Consider the following 19,370-nt stretch of genomic DNA (forward strand, 5'->3'; position numbering starts at 1 on the left):
CCTGCGATGAGGTGGCGACTTGTCCAGGGTGTACCCCGCCTTCTGCCCGATTGTAGCTGAGATAGGCGCCAGCGCCCCCCGCAACCCCGAAAGGGAATAAGCGGTAGAAAATGGAAGGGTAAGGATACCATCATGAAGGCGGTTTTAGCTCGGTTGGTAGAGTGGCCGTGCCAGCAATTTGAGGGTTGCAGGTTCGATTCCCGCTTCCGCCATCCTAGTCACTGCCGTTGTGTCCTTGGGCAAGACACTTTACCCACCTGCTCCCAGTGCCACCCACACTGGTTTGAATGTAACTTAGATATTGGGTTTCACTATGTAAAGCGCTTTGAGTCACTAGAGAAAAAGTGCTATATAAATATAACTAACTTCACTTCACATGAAAAGCAAATTTAATAAAAAAAACGTTATTATGGTCTTACCTTTACTTGTAAATGAAGTCCATGCGCAACTCCTTCTGATCAAAAGCATCGATAACTTGTTTATAAAAGTCTTCCTTATCTTTCTTCAGTTTTAAAAGTTAACGTTAAAGTACCAATGATTGTCACACACGTACTAGATGTGGCGAAATTATTCTCTGCATTTGACCCATCACCCTTGATCACCCCCTTGGAGGTGAGGGGAGCAGTGAGCAGCAGCGGTGCCACGCCCGAGAATCATTTATGGTGATTTAACCCCCAATTCCAACCCTTAATGCTGAGTGCCAAGCAGAGAGGTAACGGGTCCCATTTTTATAGTCTTTGGTATGACTCGGCCGGGGTTTGAACTCCCAACCGATCTCATGGCGGACACTCTAACCGCGAGGCTACTGAGTTGGTTATAGTCTCTCTTTCTTGATGGAGATCTCCCTTTAATACCTCCTGCTTCGATTGAAAGTCCAGTTTAGAAAACGGTTTTATTTTAGATGTGTAATCCTCCAAGTTAAAAGTGCAAGCGAGAGGAAAAAATAAATGATTGCTGGTCACTCTTGCTGCTTGTTGTCACTTCTTCTGCAGCCGAGTTGTCGCAGGAAGGATCACTAGCGCCCTCTACCACCAGGAGGCGGGAGTCATTTAATGACTCATATTTGACACACGCAGCTACGGTATATTAATAAAACATAAGCTGCCTACTGTTCTTTTTAGCATATTCTAATTAAATCCTACTGAATAGTTCTTAATCTTCTTCTCTTTATGCGATTTCAAATTATTGAAATCAGTCTCCCCCATTTTGAAATTGATGACGGGGGAAGTGTCATTCGTGACGTGATGAGTTTGACCCGGCGGAAATTCTAGGCATAGGCTAATTATTTTGCGAAACGAATTTGGCCCGCCGTTAATCCTGAGCCGGCGGTAATGCTAAGCATGCGCTACTTATTTTGCAAAACGAGTTTGACCCGGCAGTTATTCTAGGCAGCCGCATACTACAGTGGGGCAAAAAAGTATTTAGTCAGCCACCGATTGTGCAAGTTCTTCCAAACACGACGAGTTGAGTTTATACCCAAATGGATACATGGATGATACAGCAGAGGATTGGGAGAATGTCATGAGGTCAGATGAAACCAAAATAGAACTTTTTGGTATAAACTCAACCTGTCGTGTTTGGAGGAAGAAGAATACTGAGTTGCATCCCAGGCACACCACACCTACTGTGAAGCATGGGGGTGGAAACATCATGCTTTGGGGCTGTTTTTCTGCTAAGGGGACAGGACAATTGATCCGTGTTAAGGAAAGAATGAGCCAAAACCTCCTTCCATCAGTGAGAGCTTTGAATAGTTGATCAAATACTTATTTTCCACCAACATTTACAAATAAATTCTTTAAAATCCCTACAATAAGAATTCCTGGATTTTTTTTTTCACATTCTTTCTCTCACAGTTGAAGTGTACCTATGATGAAAATTACAGACCTCTGTCATCATTTTAAGATGGAGAACTTGCACAATCGGTGGCTGACTAAATAATTTTTTGCCCCACTGTGTATACCCGGCGGCAATTCAAGGAATTACGGTAACTCATGCGATTAATCAAAAATTGACGTACAAAGATTAACCACAGACTTTATTTTGACCACACATCCTCCTGGGTTGTGACAGGTCACGTCAAAATAAATGGGAGAGGACTTAAGATAAAACTGACCTACTCAGTGGCCTCGCGGTTAGGGTGTCCGCCCTTTAGATCGTTAGGTTGTGAGTTCAAACCCCGGCCGAGTCATACCAAAGACTATAAAAATGGGACCCATTACCTCCCCTACTTGGCACTCAGCATCAAGGGTTGGAATTGGGGGGTAAATCACCAAAAATGATTCCCGGGCGTGGCCACTACTGCTGCTCACTGCTCCCCTCACCTCCCAGGGGGTGATCAAGGGTGATGGTTCAAATGCAGAGGGTAATTTCACCACACCTGGTGTGTGTGTGACAATCTTTGGTACTTTAATTTGACTTAACATGTTTCGAGCAGATACACACGGTGCATTCAAGTGACACACTTTTAAAAAAGGACATTCTGACACTAAAACTGTGTACAAATATTTTGATAACCTGTGACTAATTGTTTGGTGCTACTGATAGTTTGGGTTTTCCTGTGTTCAGGATCACTTCCTGTCCTGGTGCTCTTGTTTTGTCAGTGTTTCCTGTTCGGTCTTTGTGTTTTGCAGCACCTTTACTTTCTGGCCCATGTCCTGTCAGGCACACCTTTTCCTTGTTTAATTAGTTTTAATTAGTTCCACATGGGAGTCTCCTTCAGTGTTGGATAGTTCTTGCTGTTTCTTGGGGACTGTTGTGCTGTTTGGTTCTTCCCTGCTTCCTTGTAAGTAAGACATCGTTTTTTTACTTATCGCTCACCATGACAGTTACTAATATTATTATTATTATTATCGATACTGTTGTTGCTATGAATTATTTGTTTTTCCTTTTTTCAGTATTGTGTTTAATAAGTATGATATTTTATGTGCTTTGCCCGCCTAGTCTTTTAACATGATCTGATATGTCATTTAAATTGTTGTGCCACAACATTTAACGTGACCTGCCATGTCATTTAAAGTGGTCCGTCACATAATTTTAGTGTGGTCTGCCACATCAATTATTGTGGCTTAGTCATTTTAAAGTGGTCTGTCCTATAATTTAATGGGGTCCATCACGTTATTTAACGTGACTCGCCATGTAATTTAGTGTGGTCTTACAAATTAATGTGGACTGTTATCATTTAATGTGGTCCACCATGACAATTACTTTGCCAGCCTAGTCATTTAACGTGGTCTGCCACATTATTTAAAGAGGTATGTGACTTCAATATAAACGGCCCACCTAATCCGTTAACGCGGTCAGTCATAATTTAATGTTGTCTGTCAAATCATGTAATATGGTCTGCCACCTCAATTAAAGTGGCCTAGTCATTTAAAATGGTCTGCACATCATTTAATGTGACCCGCCTAGCCATTTATTGTGGTCTGTCACCATTTAAGTGGTCTGCCATGACAATTAAATGTGGCCCGTTTAGTCATTTAACATGCTCGGTCACGTCATTTAGTGTGGTCTACCACATCATTTAATATGGTCCATCACTTCATGTGATGTGACCCGCCAATGTCATTTAATGTGGTCTTCCACATTGTTTAATGTGGTCCGTAACTTAAATTAAAAACGGCCTGCTTAGTCATTCAATACGGTCTGTCAAATCATGTAATGTGGTCTGCCACATCAATTAAAGTGGCCTAGTCATTAAAAATGGTCTGCCACGTCATTTAAAAAGGTATGTGACTTCAATATAAACGGCCCGCCTAATCAGTTAATGCGGTCAGTCATAATTTAATGTTGTCAGCCTGGACATTAAATTAAGCCATTTAAAGTGGACTAGTCATTTAAAATGGTCTGCACATCATTTAATGTGACCCGCCTAGCCATTTATTGTGGTCTGTCATCATTTAAGTGGTCTGCCATGACAATTAAATGTGGCCCGTTTAGTCATTTAACATGCTCGGTCACGTCATTTAGTGTGGTCTACCACATCATTTAATATGGTCCATCACTTCATGTGATGTGACCCGCCAATGTCATTTAATGTGGTCTGCCACATAGTTTAATGTGGTCTGTAACTTAAATTAAAAACGGCCTGCTTAGTCATTCAATACGGTCTGTCAAATCCTGTAATGTGGTCTGCCATATCAATTAATGTGGCTTAGACATTTTTGAAGCGGTCTTTCCTGTCATTTAATGTGACCCGCAATGTCTTTTAGTGTGGTCTGTCACATAAAGTGGCCCGCCTAACCGTTTATTGTGGTCTGTCATCATTCAACATGGTCCACCACGACAATTACTTTGCCCGCGTAGTCATTTAATGTGGTCTGTCAAATAGTTTAATGTGGTCTGTGACTCCAATTTAAACGGCCCGCCTCATCAGTTAACGTGGACTATCACTACAATTAAATTGGCCTGTCTAGTCATTTAAAGTGGTCTGTCAAATCATGTAATGTGGTCTTCCACCTCAATTATTTTGGCTTAGTCATCTTAAAGTGGTCTGTCACATCATTTAATGGGGTCTTCCACGTCATTCAACGTGACCCGCCATTCAATTATTGTGGTCTGCCGCATCAATTAAGTGGCTTAGTCATTTAAAGTGGTCTGTCACATCATTTAATGGGGTCTTCCACGCCATTTAACATGACCTGCCATGTCATTTAGCGTGGTTTGTCACATCATGTAATTTGGTGTGCCACAACAATTACGTTACCCGCCGTATCATTTATAGTGGTCTGTCCAATAAATTTAGTTCGGTCTGCCACATCAATATTGTGGCCTAGTCATTTTAAAATGGTCTGTCCTATAATTTAATGGGGTCCATCACGTTATTTAACGTGACTCGCCATGTAATTTACTGTGGTCTTACAAATTAATGTGGACTGCCTAGCCATTTATTCTGGTCTGTTATCGTTTAATGTGGTCCACCACGACAATTACTTTGCCAGCCTAGTCATTTAACGTGGTCTGCCACATTATTTAAAAAAGGTTTGTGACTTCAATTTTAAACGACCCGCCTAATCAGTTAATGCAGACTGTCACTATAATTAATTTGGACTGCCTAGTCGTTTAATGTGGTCTGTCAAATCATGTAATGTGGTCTGCCACGTCAATTATTGTAGCTTAATCATTGAAAGTGGTCAGTCACATCATTTAATGGGGTCTTCCACGTCATTTAATGTGACCCGCTATGTCATTTATTGTGGTCTGGAACTTCAATTAACTCGGCCTGCCTAGTCATTTAACGCGGTCTGTCAAATCATGTAATGTGGTCTGCCACAAAATTATCGTGGCCTAGTCATTTTAAAGTGGTCTGTCCTATCATTTAATGGGGTTCATCACACTATTTAATATGACCCGCAATGTCTTTTAGTGTGGTCTGTCACATTAAAGTGGCCCGCCTAACCATTTATTGTGGTCTGTCATCATTTAACATGGTCCACTATGACAATTACTTTGCCCGCTTAGTCATTTAATGTGGTCTGTCAAATAGTTTAATGTGGTCTGTGACTTCAATTTAAACGGCCCGCCTCATCAGTTAATGCGTACTGTCACTACAATTAATTTGGCCTGTCTAGTCATGTAATATGGTCTTCCACCTCAATTATTTTGGCTTAGTCATTTAAAGTGGTCTATCACCTCATTTAATGGGGTCTTCCACGTCATTTAACGTGACCCGGCATGTCATTTATCGTGGTCTGTCATCATTTAATGTGGTCTGCCGCTTCAATTAAAGTGGCTTAGTCATTTAGAGTGGTCTGTCACATCATTTAATGGGGTTTTCCACGCCAATTAACATGACCCGCCATGTCATTTAATGTGGTCTGTCACATCATGTAATTTGGTGTGCCACAACAATTAACGTGACCTGCCGTATCATTTATAGTTGTTTTTCCAATAATTTTAGTTCGGTCTGCCACATAAATTATTGTGGCCTAGTCATTTTAAAGTGGTATGTCCTATCATTTAATCGGGTCCATCATGCCATTTAACATGACCTGCCATGTCATTTAGCGTGGTTTGTCACATCATGTAATTTGGTGTGCCACAACAATTACGTGACCCGCCGTATCATTTATAGTGGTCTGTCCAATAATTTTAGTTCGGTCTGCCACATCAATATCGTGGCCTAGTCATTTTAAAATGGTCTGTCCTATCATTTAATGGGGTCCATCACGCCATTTAATCTGACCCGCAATGTCTTTTAGTGTGGTCTGTCACATTATAGTGGCCAGCCTAAACATTTATTGTGGTCTGTCATCATTTAACGTGGTCCACCACGACAATTACTTTGCCCGCCCAGTCATTTAAAGTGGTCTGCCATGTCATTTAAAAAAGGTTTGTGACTTCAATTTTAAACGACCCGCCTAATCAGTTAATGCAGACTGTCACTATAATTAATTTGGACTGCCTAGTCATTTAATGTGGTCTGTTAAATCATGTAATGTGGTCTGCCACATAAATTATTGTGGCTTAGTCATTGAAAGTGGTCTGTCACATCATTTAATGGGGTCTTCCACGTCATTTAACGTGACCCGCTATGTCATTTATTGTGGTCTGTAACTTCAATTAACTCGGCCTGCCTAGTCATTCAATACGGTCTGTCAAATCATGTAATGTGGTCTGCCACATAAATTATTGTGGCCTAGTCATTTTAAGGTGGTCTGTCCTAACATTTAATGGGGTTCATCACGTCATTTAATATGACCCGCAATGTCTTTTAGTGTGGTCTGTCACATTAAAGTGGCCCGCCTAACCATTTATCGTGGTCTGTCATCATTTAACATGGTCCACTACGACAATTACTTTGCCCGCTTAGTCATTTAATCTGGTCCGTCAAATAGTTTAATGTGGTCCGTGACTTCAATTTAAACGGCCCGCCTCATCAGTTAACGCGGACTGTCACTACAATTAAAACTGGCCTGTCTAGTCATGTAATGTGGTCTTCCACCTCAATTATTTTGGCTTAGTCATTGAAAGTGGTCTATCACATCATTTAATGGGGTCTTCCACATCATTTAACGTGACCCGGCATGTCATTTATCGTGGTCTGTCATCATTTAATGGGGTTTTCCACGCCAATTAACATGACCCGCCATGTCATTTAGTGTGGTCTGTCACATCATGTAATTTGGTGTGCCACAACAATTAACGTGACCCGCCGTTACATTTATAGTGGTTTGTCCAATAATTTTTGTTCGGTCTGCCACATAAATTATTGTGGCCTAGTCATTTTAAAGTGGTCTGTCCTATCATTTAATCGGGTCCATCATGCCATTTAACCTGACCCGAAATGTCTTTTAGCGTGGTCTGTCACATTAAAGTGGCCTGCCTAACCATTTATCGTGGTCTGTCTGTCATTTAACATGGTCCACCACGACAATTACTTTGCCCGCTTAGTCATTTAACGTGGTCAGTCAAATAGTTTAATGTGGTCTGTGACTTCAACTTAAACGGCCCGCCTCATCAGTTAATGCTGACTGTCACTACAATTAAAGTGGCCTGTCTAGTCATGTAATATGGTCTTCCACCTCAATTATTTTGGCTTTGTCATTTAAAGTGGTCCATCACATCATTTAATGGGGTCTTCCACATCATTTAACGTGACCCGCCATGTCATTTATTGTGGTCTGTCATCATTTAACGTGGTCTGCCGCTTTAATTAAAGTAGCTTAGTCATTTAAAGTGGTCTGTCACATTTAATGGGGTCTTCCACGTCATTTAACATGACCCGCCATGTCATTTAGCGTGGTCTGTCGCATCATGTAATTTGGTGTGCCACGACAATTAATGTGACCCGCCGTATCATTTATAGTGGTCTGTCCAATAATTTTAGTTCGGTCTGCCACAGCAATTATTGTGGCCTAGTCATTTTAAATTGGTCTGTCCTATCATTTAATGGGGTCCATCACGCCATTTAATCTGACCAGCAATGTCTTTTAGCCTGGTCTGTCACATTAAAGTGGCCCGCCTAACCATTTATTGTGGTCTGTCATCATTTAACGTGGTCCACCACGACAATTACTTTGCCCGCCTAGTCATTTAATGTGGTATGTGACTTCAACTTAAATGGCCCGCCTCATCAGTTAATGCTGACTGTCACTACAATTAAAGTGGCCTGTCGAGTCATGTAATGTGGTCTTCCACCTCAATTATTTTGGCTTAGTCATTGAAAGTGGTCTGTCACATCATTTAATGGGGTCTTTCACTTCATTTAATGTGACCTGCCATATCATTTATGGTGGTCTGTCATCATTTAATGTGGTTTTTCGCTTCCATTAAAGTGGCTTAGTCATTTTGTGGTCCGTCACATCATTTAATGGGGTCTTCCACGCCATTTAATGTGACCCGCCATGTCATTTAGTGTGGTCTGTCACATAATGTAATTTGGTGTGCCACAACATTTAACGTAACCCGCCGTATAATTTAGAGTGATCCGTCCAATAATTATAGTTCGGTTTGCCACATAAATTATTGTGGCCTAGTCATTTTAAAGTGGTCTGTCCTATCATTTAATGGGGTCCATCACGCCATTTAATCTGACCCGCAATGTCTTTTAGCGTGGTCTGTCACATTAAAGTGGCCCGCCTAACCATTTATTGTGGTCTGTCGTCATTTAACATGGTCCACCACGACAATTACTTTGCCCGCCTAGTCATTTAACGTGGTTTGTCAAATAGTTTAACGTGGCCTGTGACTTCAATATAAACGGACCGCCTAATCAGTTAATGCGGACTGTCACTACAATTAAAGTGGCCTGCCTAGTCATTTAATGTGGTCTGTCAAATCATGTAATGTGGTCTGCCACATCAATTATAGTGGCCTAGTCATTTTTACGTGGTCCGTCACATCCTTTAATTGGGTCTTCCACGTCATTTAATGTGACCTGCCATATCATTTATTGTGGTCTGTCATCGTTTAAGGTGGTCTGCCACAACAATTACTTTGCCTGTCTAGTCATTTAACAAGGTCTGACACATCATTTAATTTGGGGTGCCACAACAATTAATGTGACCCACCATGTAATCTAAAGTGGTCTGCCACATAAATTAAATTGGCCTCTCTGACGCCAGCCATAATTGCACTCTGGCCCCCAATAAAAAAGGAGTCTGACGTCCCTGTCATGTTTTTCTTTGCTTTCTGTTCCATTTCACGAGAACAATCCCGAATTTGACTTCTGTGATGTTAGTTGAGACAACGGAAGGTTCCGTACCCAATCTCTCCTCCCCACATCTGACAAACGGTGGTCTGCAGTGACTGGAATAATGACTTTTACATCGGATTAAAGTGTGAAGCGCCTCTGATGAAACGCGCCGTCTTCCCTTGAAACACTTAATTAAAAGTCGGCGTGTGTCAAACGAGACAAACTTGTTGGCTGACATTAACGCACGCCTCGTTGGCGCCGTCACCGAAAACAACGGGACGGCGTTCTCGCCGCGTTTGTGCTGGTTCTTGCTTTCTACCATTCAACGTGTCTGCAGAGAGTACTTCAAACATGCTCAAGAAGCGTGTCAGTCATCAGTGTCACCTCCCGTCATCCTCGGCCAATTCACTTGTCGCAACGATTGCCTTTTAAAAGGAGATCCATTAATTTTGCCAAGTTAACAGGGGCGAAGCAGCATATCATGCACTCTCTTTAACACGCGAGCTTGTTATCGTGACAATGAACTCAAAAAAATGACTAGATTTGACTTTTCTGTTTTCTAAACTCACCATCCATCATCTTCCGCTTATCCGAGGTCGGGTCGCGGGGGCAACAGCCTAAGCAGGGAAACCCAGACTTCCCTCTCCCCAGCCACTTCGTCTAGCTCTTCCCGGGGGATCCCGAGGCGTTCCCAGGCCAGCCGGGAGACATAGTCTTCCCAATGTGTCCTGGGTCTTCCCCGTGGCCTCCTACCGGTTGGACGTGCCCTAAACACCTCCCTAGGGAGGCGTTCGGGTGGCATCCTGACCAGATGCCCGAACCACCTCATCTGGCTCCTCTCGATGTGAAGGAGCAGCGGCTTTACTTTGAGTTCCTCCCGGATGGCAGAGCTTCTCACCCAATCTCTAAGGGAGAGCCTCGCCACCTGGCGGAGGAAACTCATTTCGGCCGCTTGTACCCGTGATCTTATCCTTTCGGTCATGACCCAAAGCTCATGACCATAGGTGAGGATGGGAACGTAGATCGACCGGTAAATTGAGAGCTTTAACTTCCGGCTCAGCTCCTTCTTCACCACAACGGACCGGTACAACGTCCGCATTACTGAAGACGCCGCACCGATCCGCCTGTCGATCTCACGATCCACTCTTCCCTCACTCGTGAACAAGACTCCTAGGTACTTGAACTCCTCCACTTGGGGCAGGGTCTCCTCCCCAACCCGGAGATGGCACTCCACCCTTTTCCGGGCGAGAACCATGGACTCGGACTTGGAGGTGCTGATTCTCATTCCGGTCGCTTCACACTCGGCTGCGAAACGATCCAGCGAGAGTTGAAGATCGCGGTCAGATGAAGCCATCAGGACCACATCATCTGCAAAAAGCAGAGACCTAATCCTGCGGTTAAACTCACCAAAAAACTTAAATATTCTTACATTTTTTAAGATTACCTTTTTAAGTGCAGCATATCATGCACTCTCCTGCAGTTGGATGCTTGTTATTGCGACGACGACAAGAAAATCTGACTAGCTACGATTCTTCTTTTTTCTCAAACTAAACAGGCTTAGTGAGCTGCATATCATGCACTTTCTGACTAAATATGCTTGTTATTGTGACAAAAGGATAAAATAATAGCATTACATTCTTTTTTTTTCTCGAAACTTTCAATGGGAGTTAATTGATGCTTATTAGGCAGCAGCATATCATGCACTCTCTTCGACATGCAAGCCTGTTACCGTGACAATGAAGTAAAAAAAAAAATTGGCTTGTATTCTTTTGTTTTTTGAAACTTCTAATGGCAGTTCAGTGATGCTTACTAGTCAGCAGCATATCATGCACTCTCTTCAACATGCGAACTTGTTACCATGACACTGACGTAAAAAAATTACTAGATTAGACGCTTCTGTTTTCTAAACTCACCAAAAAACTTGAATATTCTTAATTTTTTTAAGACTACCTTTTAAGTGCAGCATATCATGCACTCTCCTGCAGTTGGACGCTTGTTATTGTGACAATGACAATAAAATCCGACTACTATTCATATCTTTTCTTTTCTTTTCTTGTCTCAAACAAAACATGCTTAGCGAGCTGCATATCATGCACTTTTTGACTAAATAGGCTTGTTATTGTGACAAAAATTGTTTTTTTTTTTACTTTCAATGGGAGTTAAGTGATGCTTATTAGTGAGCAGCATATCATGCACTCTCTTCAACATGCAATCTTGTTACTGTGACAATGAAGTCAAAAAATAACTGGCTTCTATTCTTTTGTTTTTTGAAACTTCTAAAGACTGTTAAGTGATGCTTAGTAGTCAGCAGCATATCATGCACTCTCTTCAATACGCATGCTCGTTTAAATTACAATTAAGTAAAAAAATGACTAGATTTGTCTCTTCTGATCTCTAAACACACCAAAAAAACTTAAATATCCTTACATTTTTTAAGATGACTTTTTAAGTGCAGCATATCATGCACTCTCCTGCAGTTGGATGCTTGTTTTTGTGACTTTGACAAGAAAATCTGACTACCTACTATTCTTCTTTTTTCCTCAAACTAAACATGACTTTAGTGAAACGCATATCATGCACTTTCTGACTAAAGAAGATTGTTAATGTGACACAAGTTTAATAATAACAATAGCCAATATGTTTTTGTTTTTAACTCACAATGAGGCTGACGAGAAGTATAGTAGTTAGCAGCCTATCATGCACTTTCCAACATGCAAGATTGTTACCATGACAGTGGAGTCAAAATATGACTAAATTCTATTGTTCGGTTTTCTAAGGTCACCAAGAAACTTAAACGATGCCTAATAGCCAGCAGCATATCATGCACTCTCTTCAACATGCACGCTTGTTACTGTGATAGTGACATTAAAGTGCGTCTCGCGGGGATTCGACACTTTTTCCTAAAACTAAACATGACTTAAGTGAGCTGCATATCATGTACTCTCTGCCTAAAGAAGATTATTTTGACAAAAGCGTAATGATAACAATAACCAATAATCTTTTTTATTTTTAACTCACAATGAGGCTTAAGAGAAGCATAGTAGCCAACAGCATATCATGCACTCTCCAACATGCACGTGTGTTACCATGACAGTGAATTAAAAAAATACCTAGTTTCTATTCTTGTTTTTTGAAACTTCTATTGGCAGTTAAGTGATGCTTAGTAGTCAGCAGCGTATCATGCACTCTCTTCAACATGCAAGCTTGTCACCGTGACAATGAAGTCAAAAAATTACTAAATTAGACTCTTCTGTTTTCTAAATTCACCAAAAAATTTGAATATTTACACATTTTTTAGGACTACCTTTTAAATGCAGCATATCGTGGATTCTCCTGCAGTTGTATGCTTGTTATTGTGACAATGACAATAAAATCCGACTAGGTACTAGTCTTTTCTTTTCTTTTCTTGTCTCAAACTAAATATGCTTAGCGAGCTGCATATCATGCACTTTCAGACTAAATATGCTTGTTATTGTAACAAAAGGATAAAATAATAGCCTTACATTGTTTTTTTTCCCGAAACTTTCAATGGGAGTTAATTGATGCTTATTAGGCAGCAGCATATCATGCACTCTCTTCAACATGCAAGCTTGTTACCGTGACAATGAAGTCAAAAAATAACTGGCTTCTATTCTTTTGTTTTTTGAAACTTCTATTGGCAGTTCAGTGATGCTTACTAGTCAGCAGCATATCATGCACTCTCTTCAACATGCGAACTTACCATGACACTGAAGTCAAAAAATTACTAGATTAGACGCTTCTGTTTTCTAAACTCACCAAAAAACTTGAATATTCTTAATTTTTTTAAGACTACCTTTTAAATGCAGCATATCATGCACTCTCCTGCAGTTGTATGCTTGTTATTGTAACAAAGACAATAAAATCCGACTAGGTACTAGTCTTTTCTTTTCTTGTCTCAAACTAAACATGCTTAGTGAGCTGCATATCATGCACTTTCTGACTAAATAAGCTTGTTGTTGTGACAAAAGGATACAAATAATAGCTTTCTATTCTTTAGTTTTTTCTTAAACTTTCAATGAGACTTAATTGATGCTTATTAGGCAGCAGCATATCATGCACTCTCTTCAACATGCAAGCTTGTTACCATGACAATGAAGTCAAAAAATAACTGGCTTCCATTCTTTTGTTTTTTGAAACTTCTATAGACAGTTCAGTGATGCTTAGTAGTCAGCAGCATATCATGCACTCTCTTCAACATGCAAGCTTGTTACCATAACAATTAAGTAAAAAATGACTACATTCAACTCTTCTATTTTCTAAACTCGGCAAGAAACTGAAATATTCTTACAATTTTTAAGATCAATCAATCAATCAATCAATGTTTACTTATATAGCCCTAAATCACTAGTGTCTCAAAGGGCTGCACAAACCACCACGACATCCTCGATAGGCCCACATAAGGGCAAGGAAAACTCACACCCAGTGGGACATCGGTGACAATAATGACCCAGTGGGACGTCGGTGACAATGATGACTATGAGAACCTTAGAGAGGAGGAAAGCAATGGATGTCGAGCGGGTCTAACATGATACTGTGAAAGTTCAATCCACAATGGATCCAACACAGTCGCGAGAGTCCAGTCCAAAGCGGATCCAACACAGCAGCGAGAGTCCCGTTCACAGCGGAGCCAGCAGGAAACCATCCCAAGCGGAGGCGGATCAGCAGCGCAGAGATGTCCCCAGTCGATACACAGGCAAGCAGTACATGGCCACCGGATCGGACCGGACCCCCTCCACAAGGGAGAGTGGGACATAGAAGAAAAAGAAAAGAAACGGCAGATCAACTGGTCTAAAAAGGGAGTCTATTTAAAGGCTAGAGTATACAAATGAGTTTTAAGGTGAGACTTAAATGGTTCTACTGAGGTGGCATCTCGAATTGTTACCGGGAGGGCATTCCAGAGTACTGGAGCCCGAACGGAAAACGCTCTATAGCCCGCAGACTTTTTTTGGGCTTTGGGAATCACTAACAAGCCGGAGTCCTTTGAACGCAGATTTCTTGCCGGGACATATGGTACAATGCAATCGGCAAGATAGGATGGAGCTAGACCGTGTAGTATTTTATACGTAAGTAGTAAAACCTTAAAGTCACATCTTAAGTGCACAGGAAGCCAGTGCAGGTGAGCCAGTACAGGCGTAATGTGATCAAACTTTCTTGTTCTTGTCAAAAGTCTAGCAGCCGCATTTTGTACCAACTGTAATCTTTTAATGCTAGACATGGGGAGACCCGAAAATAATACGTTACAGTAGTCGAGGCGAGACGTAACAAACGCATGGATAATGATCTCAGCGTCTTTAGTGGACAGAATGGAGCGAATTTTAGCGATATTACGGAGATGAAAGAAGGCCGTTTTAGTAACGCTTTCAATGTGTGCCTCAAAGGAGAGAGTTGGGTCGAAGATAATACCCAGATTCTTTACCGTGTCGCCTTGTTTAATTGTTTGGTTGTCAAATGTTAGTTATATTATTAAATAGAGTTCGGTGTCTAGCAGGACCGATAATCAGCATTTCCGTTTTTTTGGCGTTGAGCTGCAAAAAGTTAGCGGACATCCATTGTTTAATTTCATTAAGACACGCCTCCAGCTGACTACAATCCGGCTTGTTGGTCAGCTTTAGGGGCATGTAGAGTTGGGTGTCATCAGCATAACAGTGAAAGCTAATACCGTATTTGCGTTTGATGTCACCTAGCGGCAGCATGTAGATGCTGAAGAGTGCAGGGCCAAGGACCGAACCCTGGGGAACTCCACACGTTACCTTAACGTAGTCCGAGGTCACATTGTTATGAGAGACACACTGCATCCTATCAGTAAGATAAGAGTTAAACCAAGACAGGGCTAAGTCTGACATACCAATTCGTGTTTTGATACGTTCTAATAAAATATTATGATCGACGGTATCGAAAGCAGCGCTAAGATCGAGGAGCAGCAACATAGATGACGCATCAGAATCCATCGTTAGCAATAGATCATTAGTCATTTTTGCGAGGGCTGTCTCCGTGGAGTGATTTGCCCTGAAACCGGATTGAAAGGTTTCACATAGATTGTTAGATGCTAAGTGTTCATTTAACTGCTCCGCAACAATTTTTTCAAGGATTTTTGAAATAAAGGGAAGGTGAGACACCGGTCTGTAGTTTACCATGAGGTCAGGATCGAGGTTAGGTCTTATGCTGCACTTAAAAGATTACCTTTTAAGTGCAGCATATCATGCACTCTCCTGCATACGATATCCAATATTGTAACATTTGCAAGTCAGAAAACCCCAAACTCATCATAGACTCTTAAGAAGCTAAAAATACACAACAGCGTAATTTTTCAGGATTCATGCAGATCTCAAATACAGATCAGCAGGTACTAGAAGGTAAGAAAAGTTGCTTTTGCATAATTTTGCGAACCAAAACGGCAGATAATGTCTTACCTTATACACACACCATAATAATACCCGGATGTTGACGCACATCAAACGGTGCAGCCTACACTTATCTCTTATATTTGACTGCCATCTACTGGTCACATTTATCATTATACCATGTTCCAAATAAAATAGCTTCGAGGTGGGTTAGCTCAACCAGACGTATTCCTTACATCAGGCGCACCGGATTATAAGGCGCAGGAAAAAAAGAGATTTTAAGTAAGCCTTATAGCCCGTAAAATACGGTATCCAACATAGTGACATTGGTAAGTCGGAAAACAGCAAATTCATCATACATGCTAAAAACACACAACGCAATTTTCCAGGATCTATGCAGATCTCAAATACAGATCAGCAGGTACTAAAAGGTAAGAAAAGTTGCTTTGTCATAATTTTGCGAAACAAAACGCCTTATACACAAACCCGTATGTTGACGCACATCAAACGGTGCAGCCTACACTTATCTCTTATGTTTGACTGCCATCTACTGGTCACACTTAATACATCGTGTGCCAAATAAAATAGCTTCAAAGTGGGTTAACTCAACCAAACGTACAGTATTCCTTACATTAGGCGCAGGAAAAAGAGATTTTAAGTGCGCCTTACAGTCCGTAAAATACGGTATTCAACATAGTGTCATTTGTAAGTCAGAAAACACCAAATTCCTCATACATGCTAAAAACACACAACACAATTTTCCAGGATCTATGCAGATCTCAAATACAGATCAGCAGGTACTAGAAGGTAAGAAAAGTTGCTTTGTCATAATTTTGCGAAACAAAACGCCTTATACACACACCATAATAATACCCGTATGTTATAAATAATAAATGGGTTGTACTTGTATAGCGCTTTTCTACCTTCAAGGTACTCAAAGCGCTTTGACACTACTTCCACATTTACCCATTCACACACACATTCACACACACTGATGGAGGGAGCTGCCATGCAAGGCGCCAACCAGCACCCATCAGGAGCAAGGGTGAAGTGTCTTGCTCAGGACACAACGGACGTGACGAGGTTGGTACTAGGAGGGATTTGAACCAGGGACCCTCGGGTTGCGCACAGCCACTCTTCCACTGCGCCACGCCGTCCCTATGTTGACACACATCAAACGGTGCAGCCTACACTTATCTCTTATGTCTGACTGCCATCTACTGGTCACACTTATCATTACACCATGTACCAAATAAAATAGCTTCAAGATAGGTAAGCTCAACCAAACGTATTCCTTACATTAGGCGCACCGGATTATTAGGTGCACTGTCGAGTTTTGAGGGCAAAAAAATGATTTTAGGTGCGCTTTGTAGTCCAGCAACAGCAATGACAGTTCTAACACAAATTCTACTAATCCAAATTGCATAAACAGGGCTCCACTGGCCAACCATACAAGGCTCAAAAATGGAAGTTCGGCCTTAAAAAAAAGTTTTGGGATGAAATAGATACATTTCCCAACGCGGAGCGAGCTGACATTTTGAAGCAAGTTCAAAAGGCAATTGTGACTCATTCCTCGTCTCCCCGAATCCGGAACAAATATCGACGAGGATGAGAACAGAGGTTTTCTCGGTGTAAATTGATGTGACTCTCAATTTTTATTTTTTACCCACTTGCTCAGCTGACACACACACATATATATATATATATATATATATATAAAAATACACACACACACACACACGCCTCAAGGCAGTGAGGAAGGAGAGATTGTGTTCATTCTGGGTCAGCTGTTCTGATGAGCAAGGTTTCCTCTAATAACACGTCTTGCGAGGAGGAGAGAGGAGGGACCGTGGAGTCTTGAGACGCCGCCTACGTGTTGCCTGGCTTTATGAATACCAAACATGTTGCAAATACACTTAGCGAGAGGTATACCTGAGAGGCGACATCAAAGAGCCTGTAAACATCTGTGCTGCGGGACCGCATTGGCTCCGGGTCTTTCAAAGTCACATCGGAACTTTCCAACAGTGCATGATATGCTGCGGTTTATCATGCCAGCTTTAGCTCATGGTGTCAGGCTTGGACAAAGGAAAGAACTCGGATGCAGTAGAGGGATACTTAGTAGGGGCTTTTATTTTGACGACTCCAGAGTCAGAGTAATACAGTATCTACAAATAACAAAAAAGATCGGCGAAAAAAGGTTCCAAAAAAGGGAATAACCGAGAATCACCTCAAAAAGGAGGAAAATACAAAAACATAGACAAACTATAATTTGCTATGAAAATTATTAACATAAAACGCTCCAACAGGAGGAAGAAAACAATGACTATGAAAATTTCTACACTTAATCTTAATCTAATAATGGTAAACAAAAAAATCACAAAAAAAATTTGAGGAAAGAAAGATTTGTAGGAAAAAAATAACAACTCACCACTTCGGTTGGATAAAAAAACTTAACAAAACTCACTCTACTGAGGAGGAGAAAAAGTCAAACTCAAAATATTCAGGATCCAGGGAAATAAGCGTGGGCGAGGCAAGGCATGGACATAGACATGGAAGCGAGACGGGCACGGAAACTCCAGAAAATCTGGCACAGAACAAGGGGAGGCGTGGGCTTATATGACACATGAGGGTAATGGGAAACAGGTGGAAACAATCAGGGGTCAGGGATGACGTCAGACTGATGACACAAGAGGAAGGGCAAGTGATCTGAAAAGAAGAGGCCACTGCAGTGTATATGTTTTTGTTTTCTGTTGTTGTTTTACTTTAGCTGTATGTAGACATGACTGGTTGCATCGGCTCTGCTCTTTTAATGTATTTAATGTCCTTTGTGTTCTTTGATGTTTATCTCTTACACGAATGTTTGTGTGCTATGGCTGAGTTTTTTTTTTTCCTTGGCCACAGTCTGGACCCCCGGCTTAGACTGATTTATTTATTTTTTTCTGATTTTTAGTACCTGTTTCTCACCTTTTTTTGTAAGTTGTCAGACCCGTCAGCGATCCTGTTCTGTCTCCCTGTAATGTTTGTCTGCTCTTGAACGGGATTGTGCTGAAAATCTTAATTGCCTCTCGGGGATTATTCAAGTATTTCTGATTCCGATATGGTTTAGTGCAGTGGTCCCCAACCTTTTTGTAGCTGCGGACTGTGGAGAGGGGATTTAATTTTTTTAATTTTTTTTTTACTTTTATTATTTATTTATTTTTGGCATGAAAAAATTAGGTTTTTCGGGTTGAGGTACTAATTGTAAGTGCATCTTGTGTTTTTTATGTTGATTTAATAAAAAAAATAAAAACATATATATATTTTTTAATTCTTCTGCGGCCCGGTACCAATTGAGCCGCGGCACGGTGGTTGCGGACCACTGGTTTAGTGGATCCAATAGAAAACAAACATATAAAGTCAACTTGTTTTTCCACTCTGCTGCTACTTCAAGGGTTTAACTGAGGCTATGAGGACCTTTTTAGGCCTGTCAGACAGGAAATGAATGCAGGAATGAATGCGTCCGTCTCAGGTCTCGCAACGCTCTCCTCGTTGTTTGAAGTGCAGAGCTGGAGGAGATTCATGTAGATAAAAAAGAACCTCCTTGGCCTTATTATCCTCGATACACACACATGCACACAGGCTGTTAGAAAAGTCATATCTCCGAGAGCTGTGGCTCTTGGGCGATACAGGGGAGTGCGTCGTGACTGATGGCATACAAATAAAAAATTAAATTGCGTGTTCAGGCAAAGGTGCGTGGGCCTCAGGACTTCTCGGATTTATTCGCACGTACTGATAAAGTTATGCAGTTGTGTGCCAGCCTTCACACTGCTTGAGATGCGTGTCGACTTGGTTTGGAACAGGAATGTTGTTGTTGGTATGTGGCAGACTAGACATGG

General features: G+C 41.3%; 1 long non-coding RNA gene across 2 annotated transcripts in view; it reads left to right on the top strand.

Moving 5' to 3' along the window:
• The first annotated feature begins 2,685 nt into the window (after positions 1–2,685).
• Positions 2,686–19,370, top strand: part of LOC133546110 (uncharacterized) — a 63,829-nt gene continuing 47,144 nt past the window's right edge. For both annotated transcript variants that reach the window (XR_009804988.1, XR_009804989.1), the window contains exon 1: positions 2,686–2,782. This is a non-coding gene — a long non-coding RNA (uncharacterized LOC133546110). The remainder of the gene's footprint in view (positions 2,783–19,370) is intronic.

This window comes from Nerophis ophidion, linkage group LG29 (genome assembly GCF_033978795.1).
Source record: "Nerophis ophidion isolate RoL-2023_Sa linkage group LG29, RoL_Noph_v1.0, whole genome shotgun sequence".
Taxonomy (NCBI): domain Eukaryota; kingdom Metazoa; phylum Chordata; class Actinopteri; order Syngnathiformes; family Syngnathidae; genus Nerophis; species Nerophis ophidion.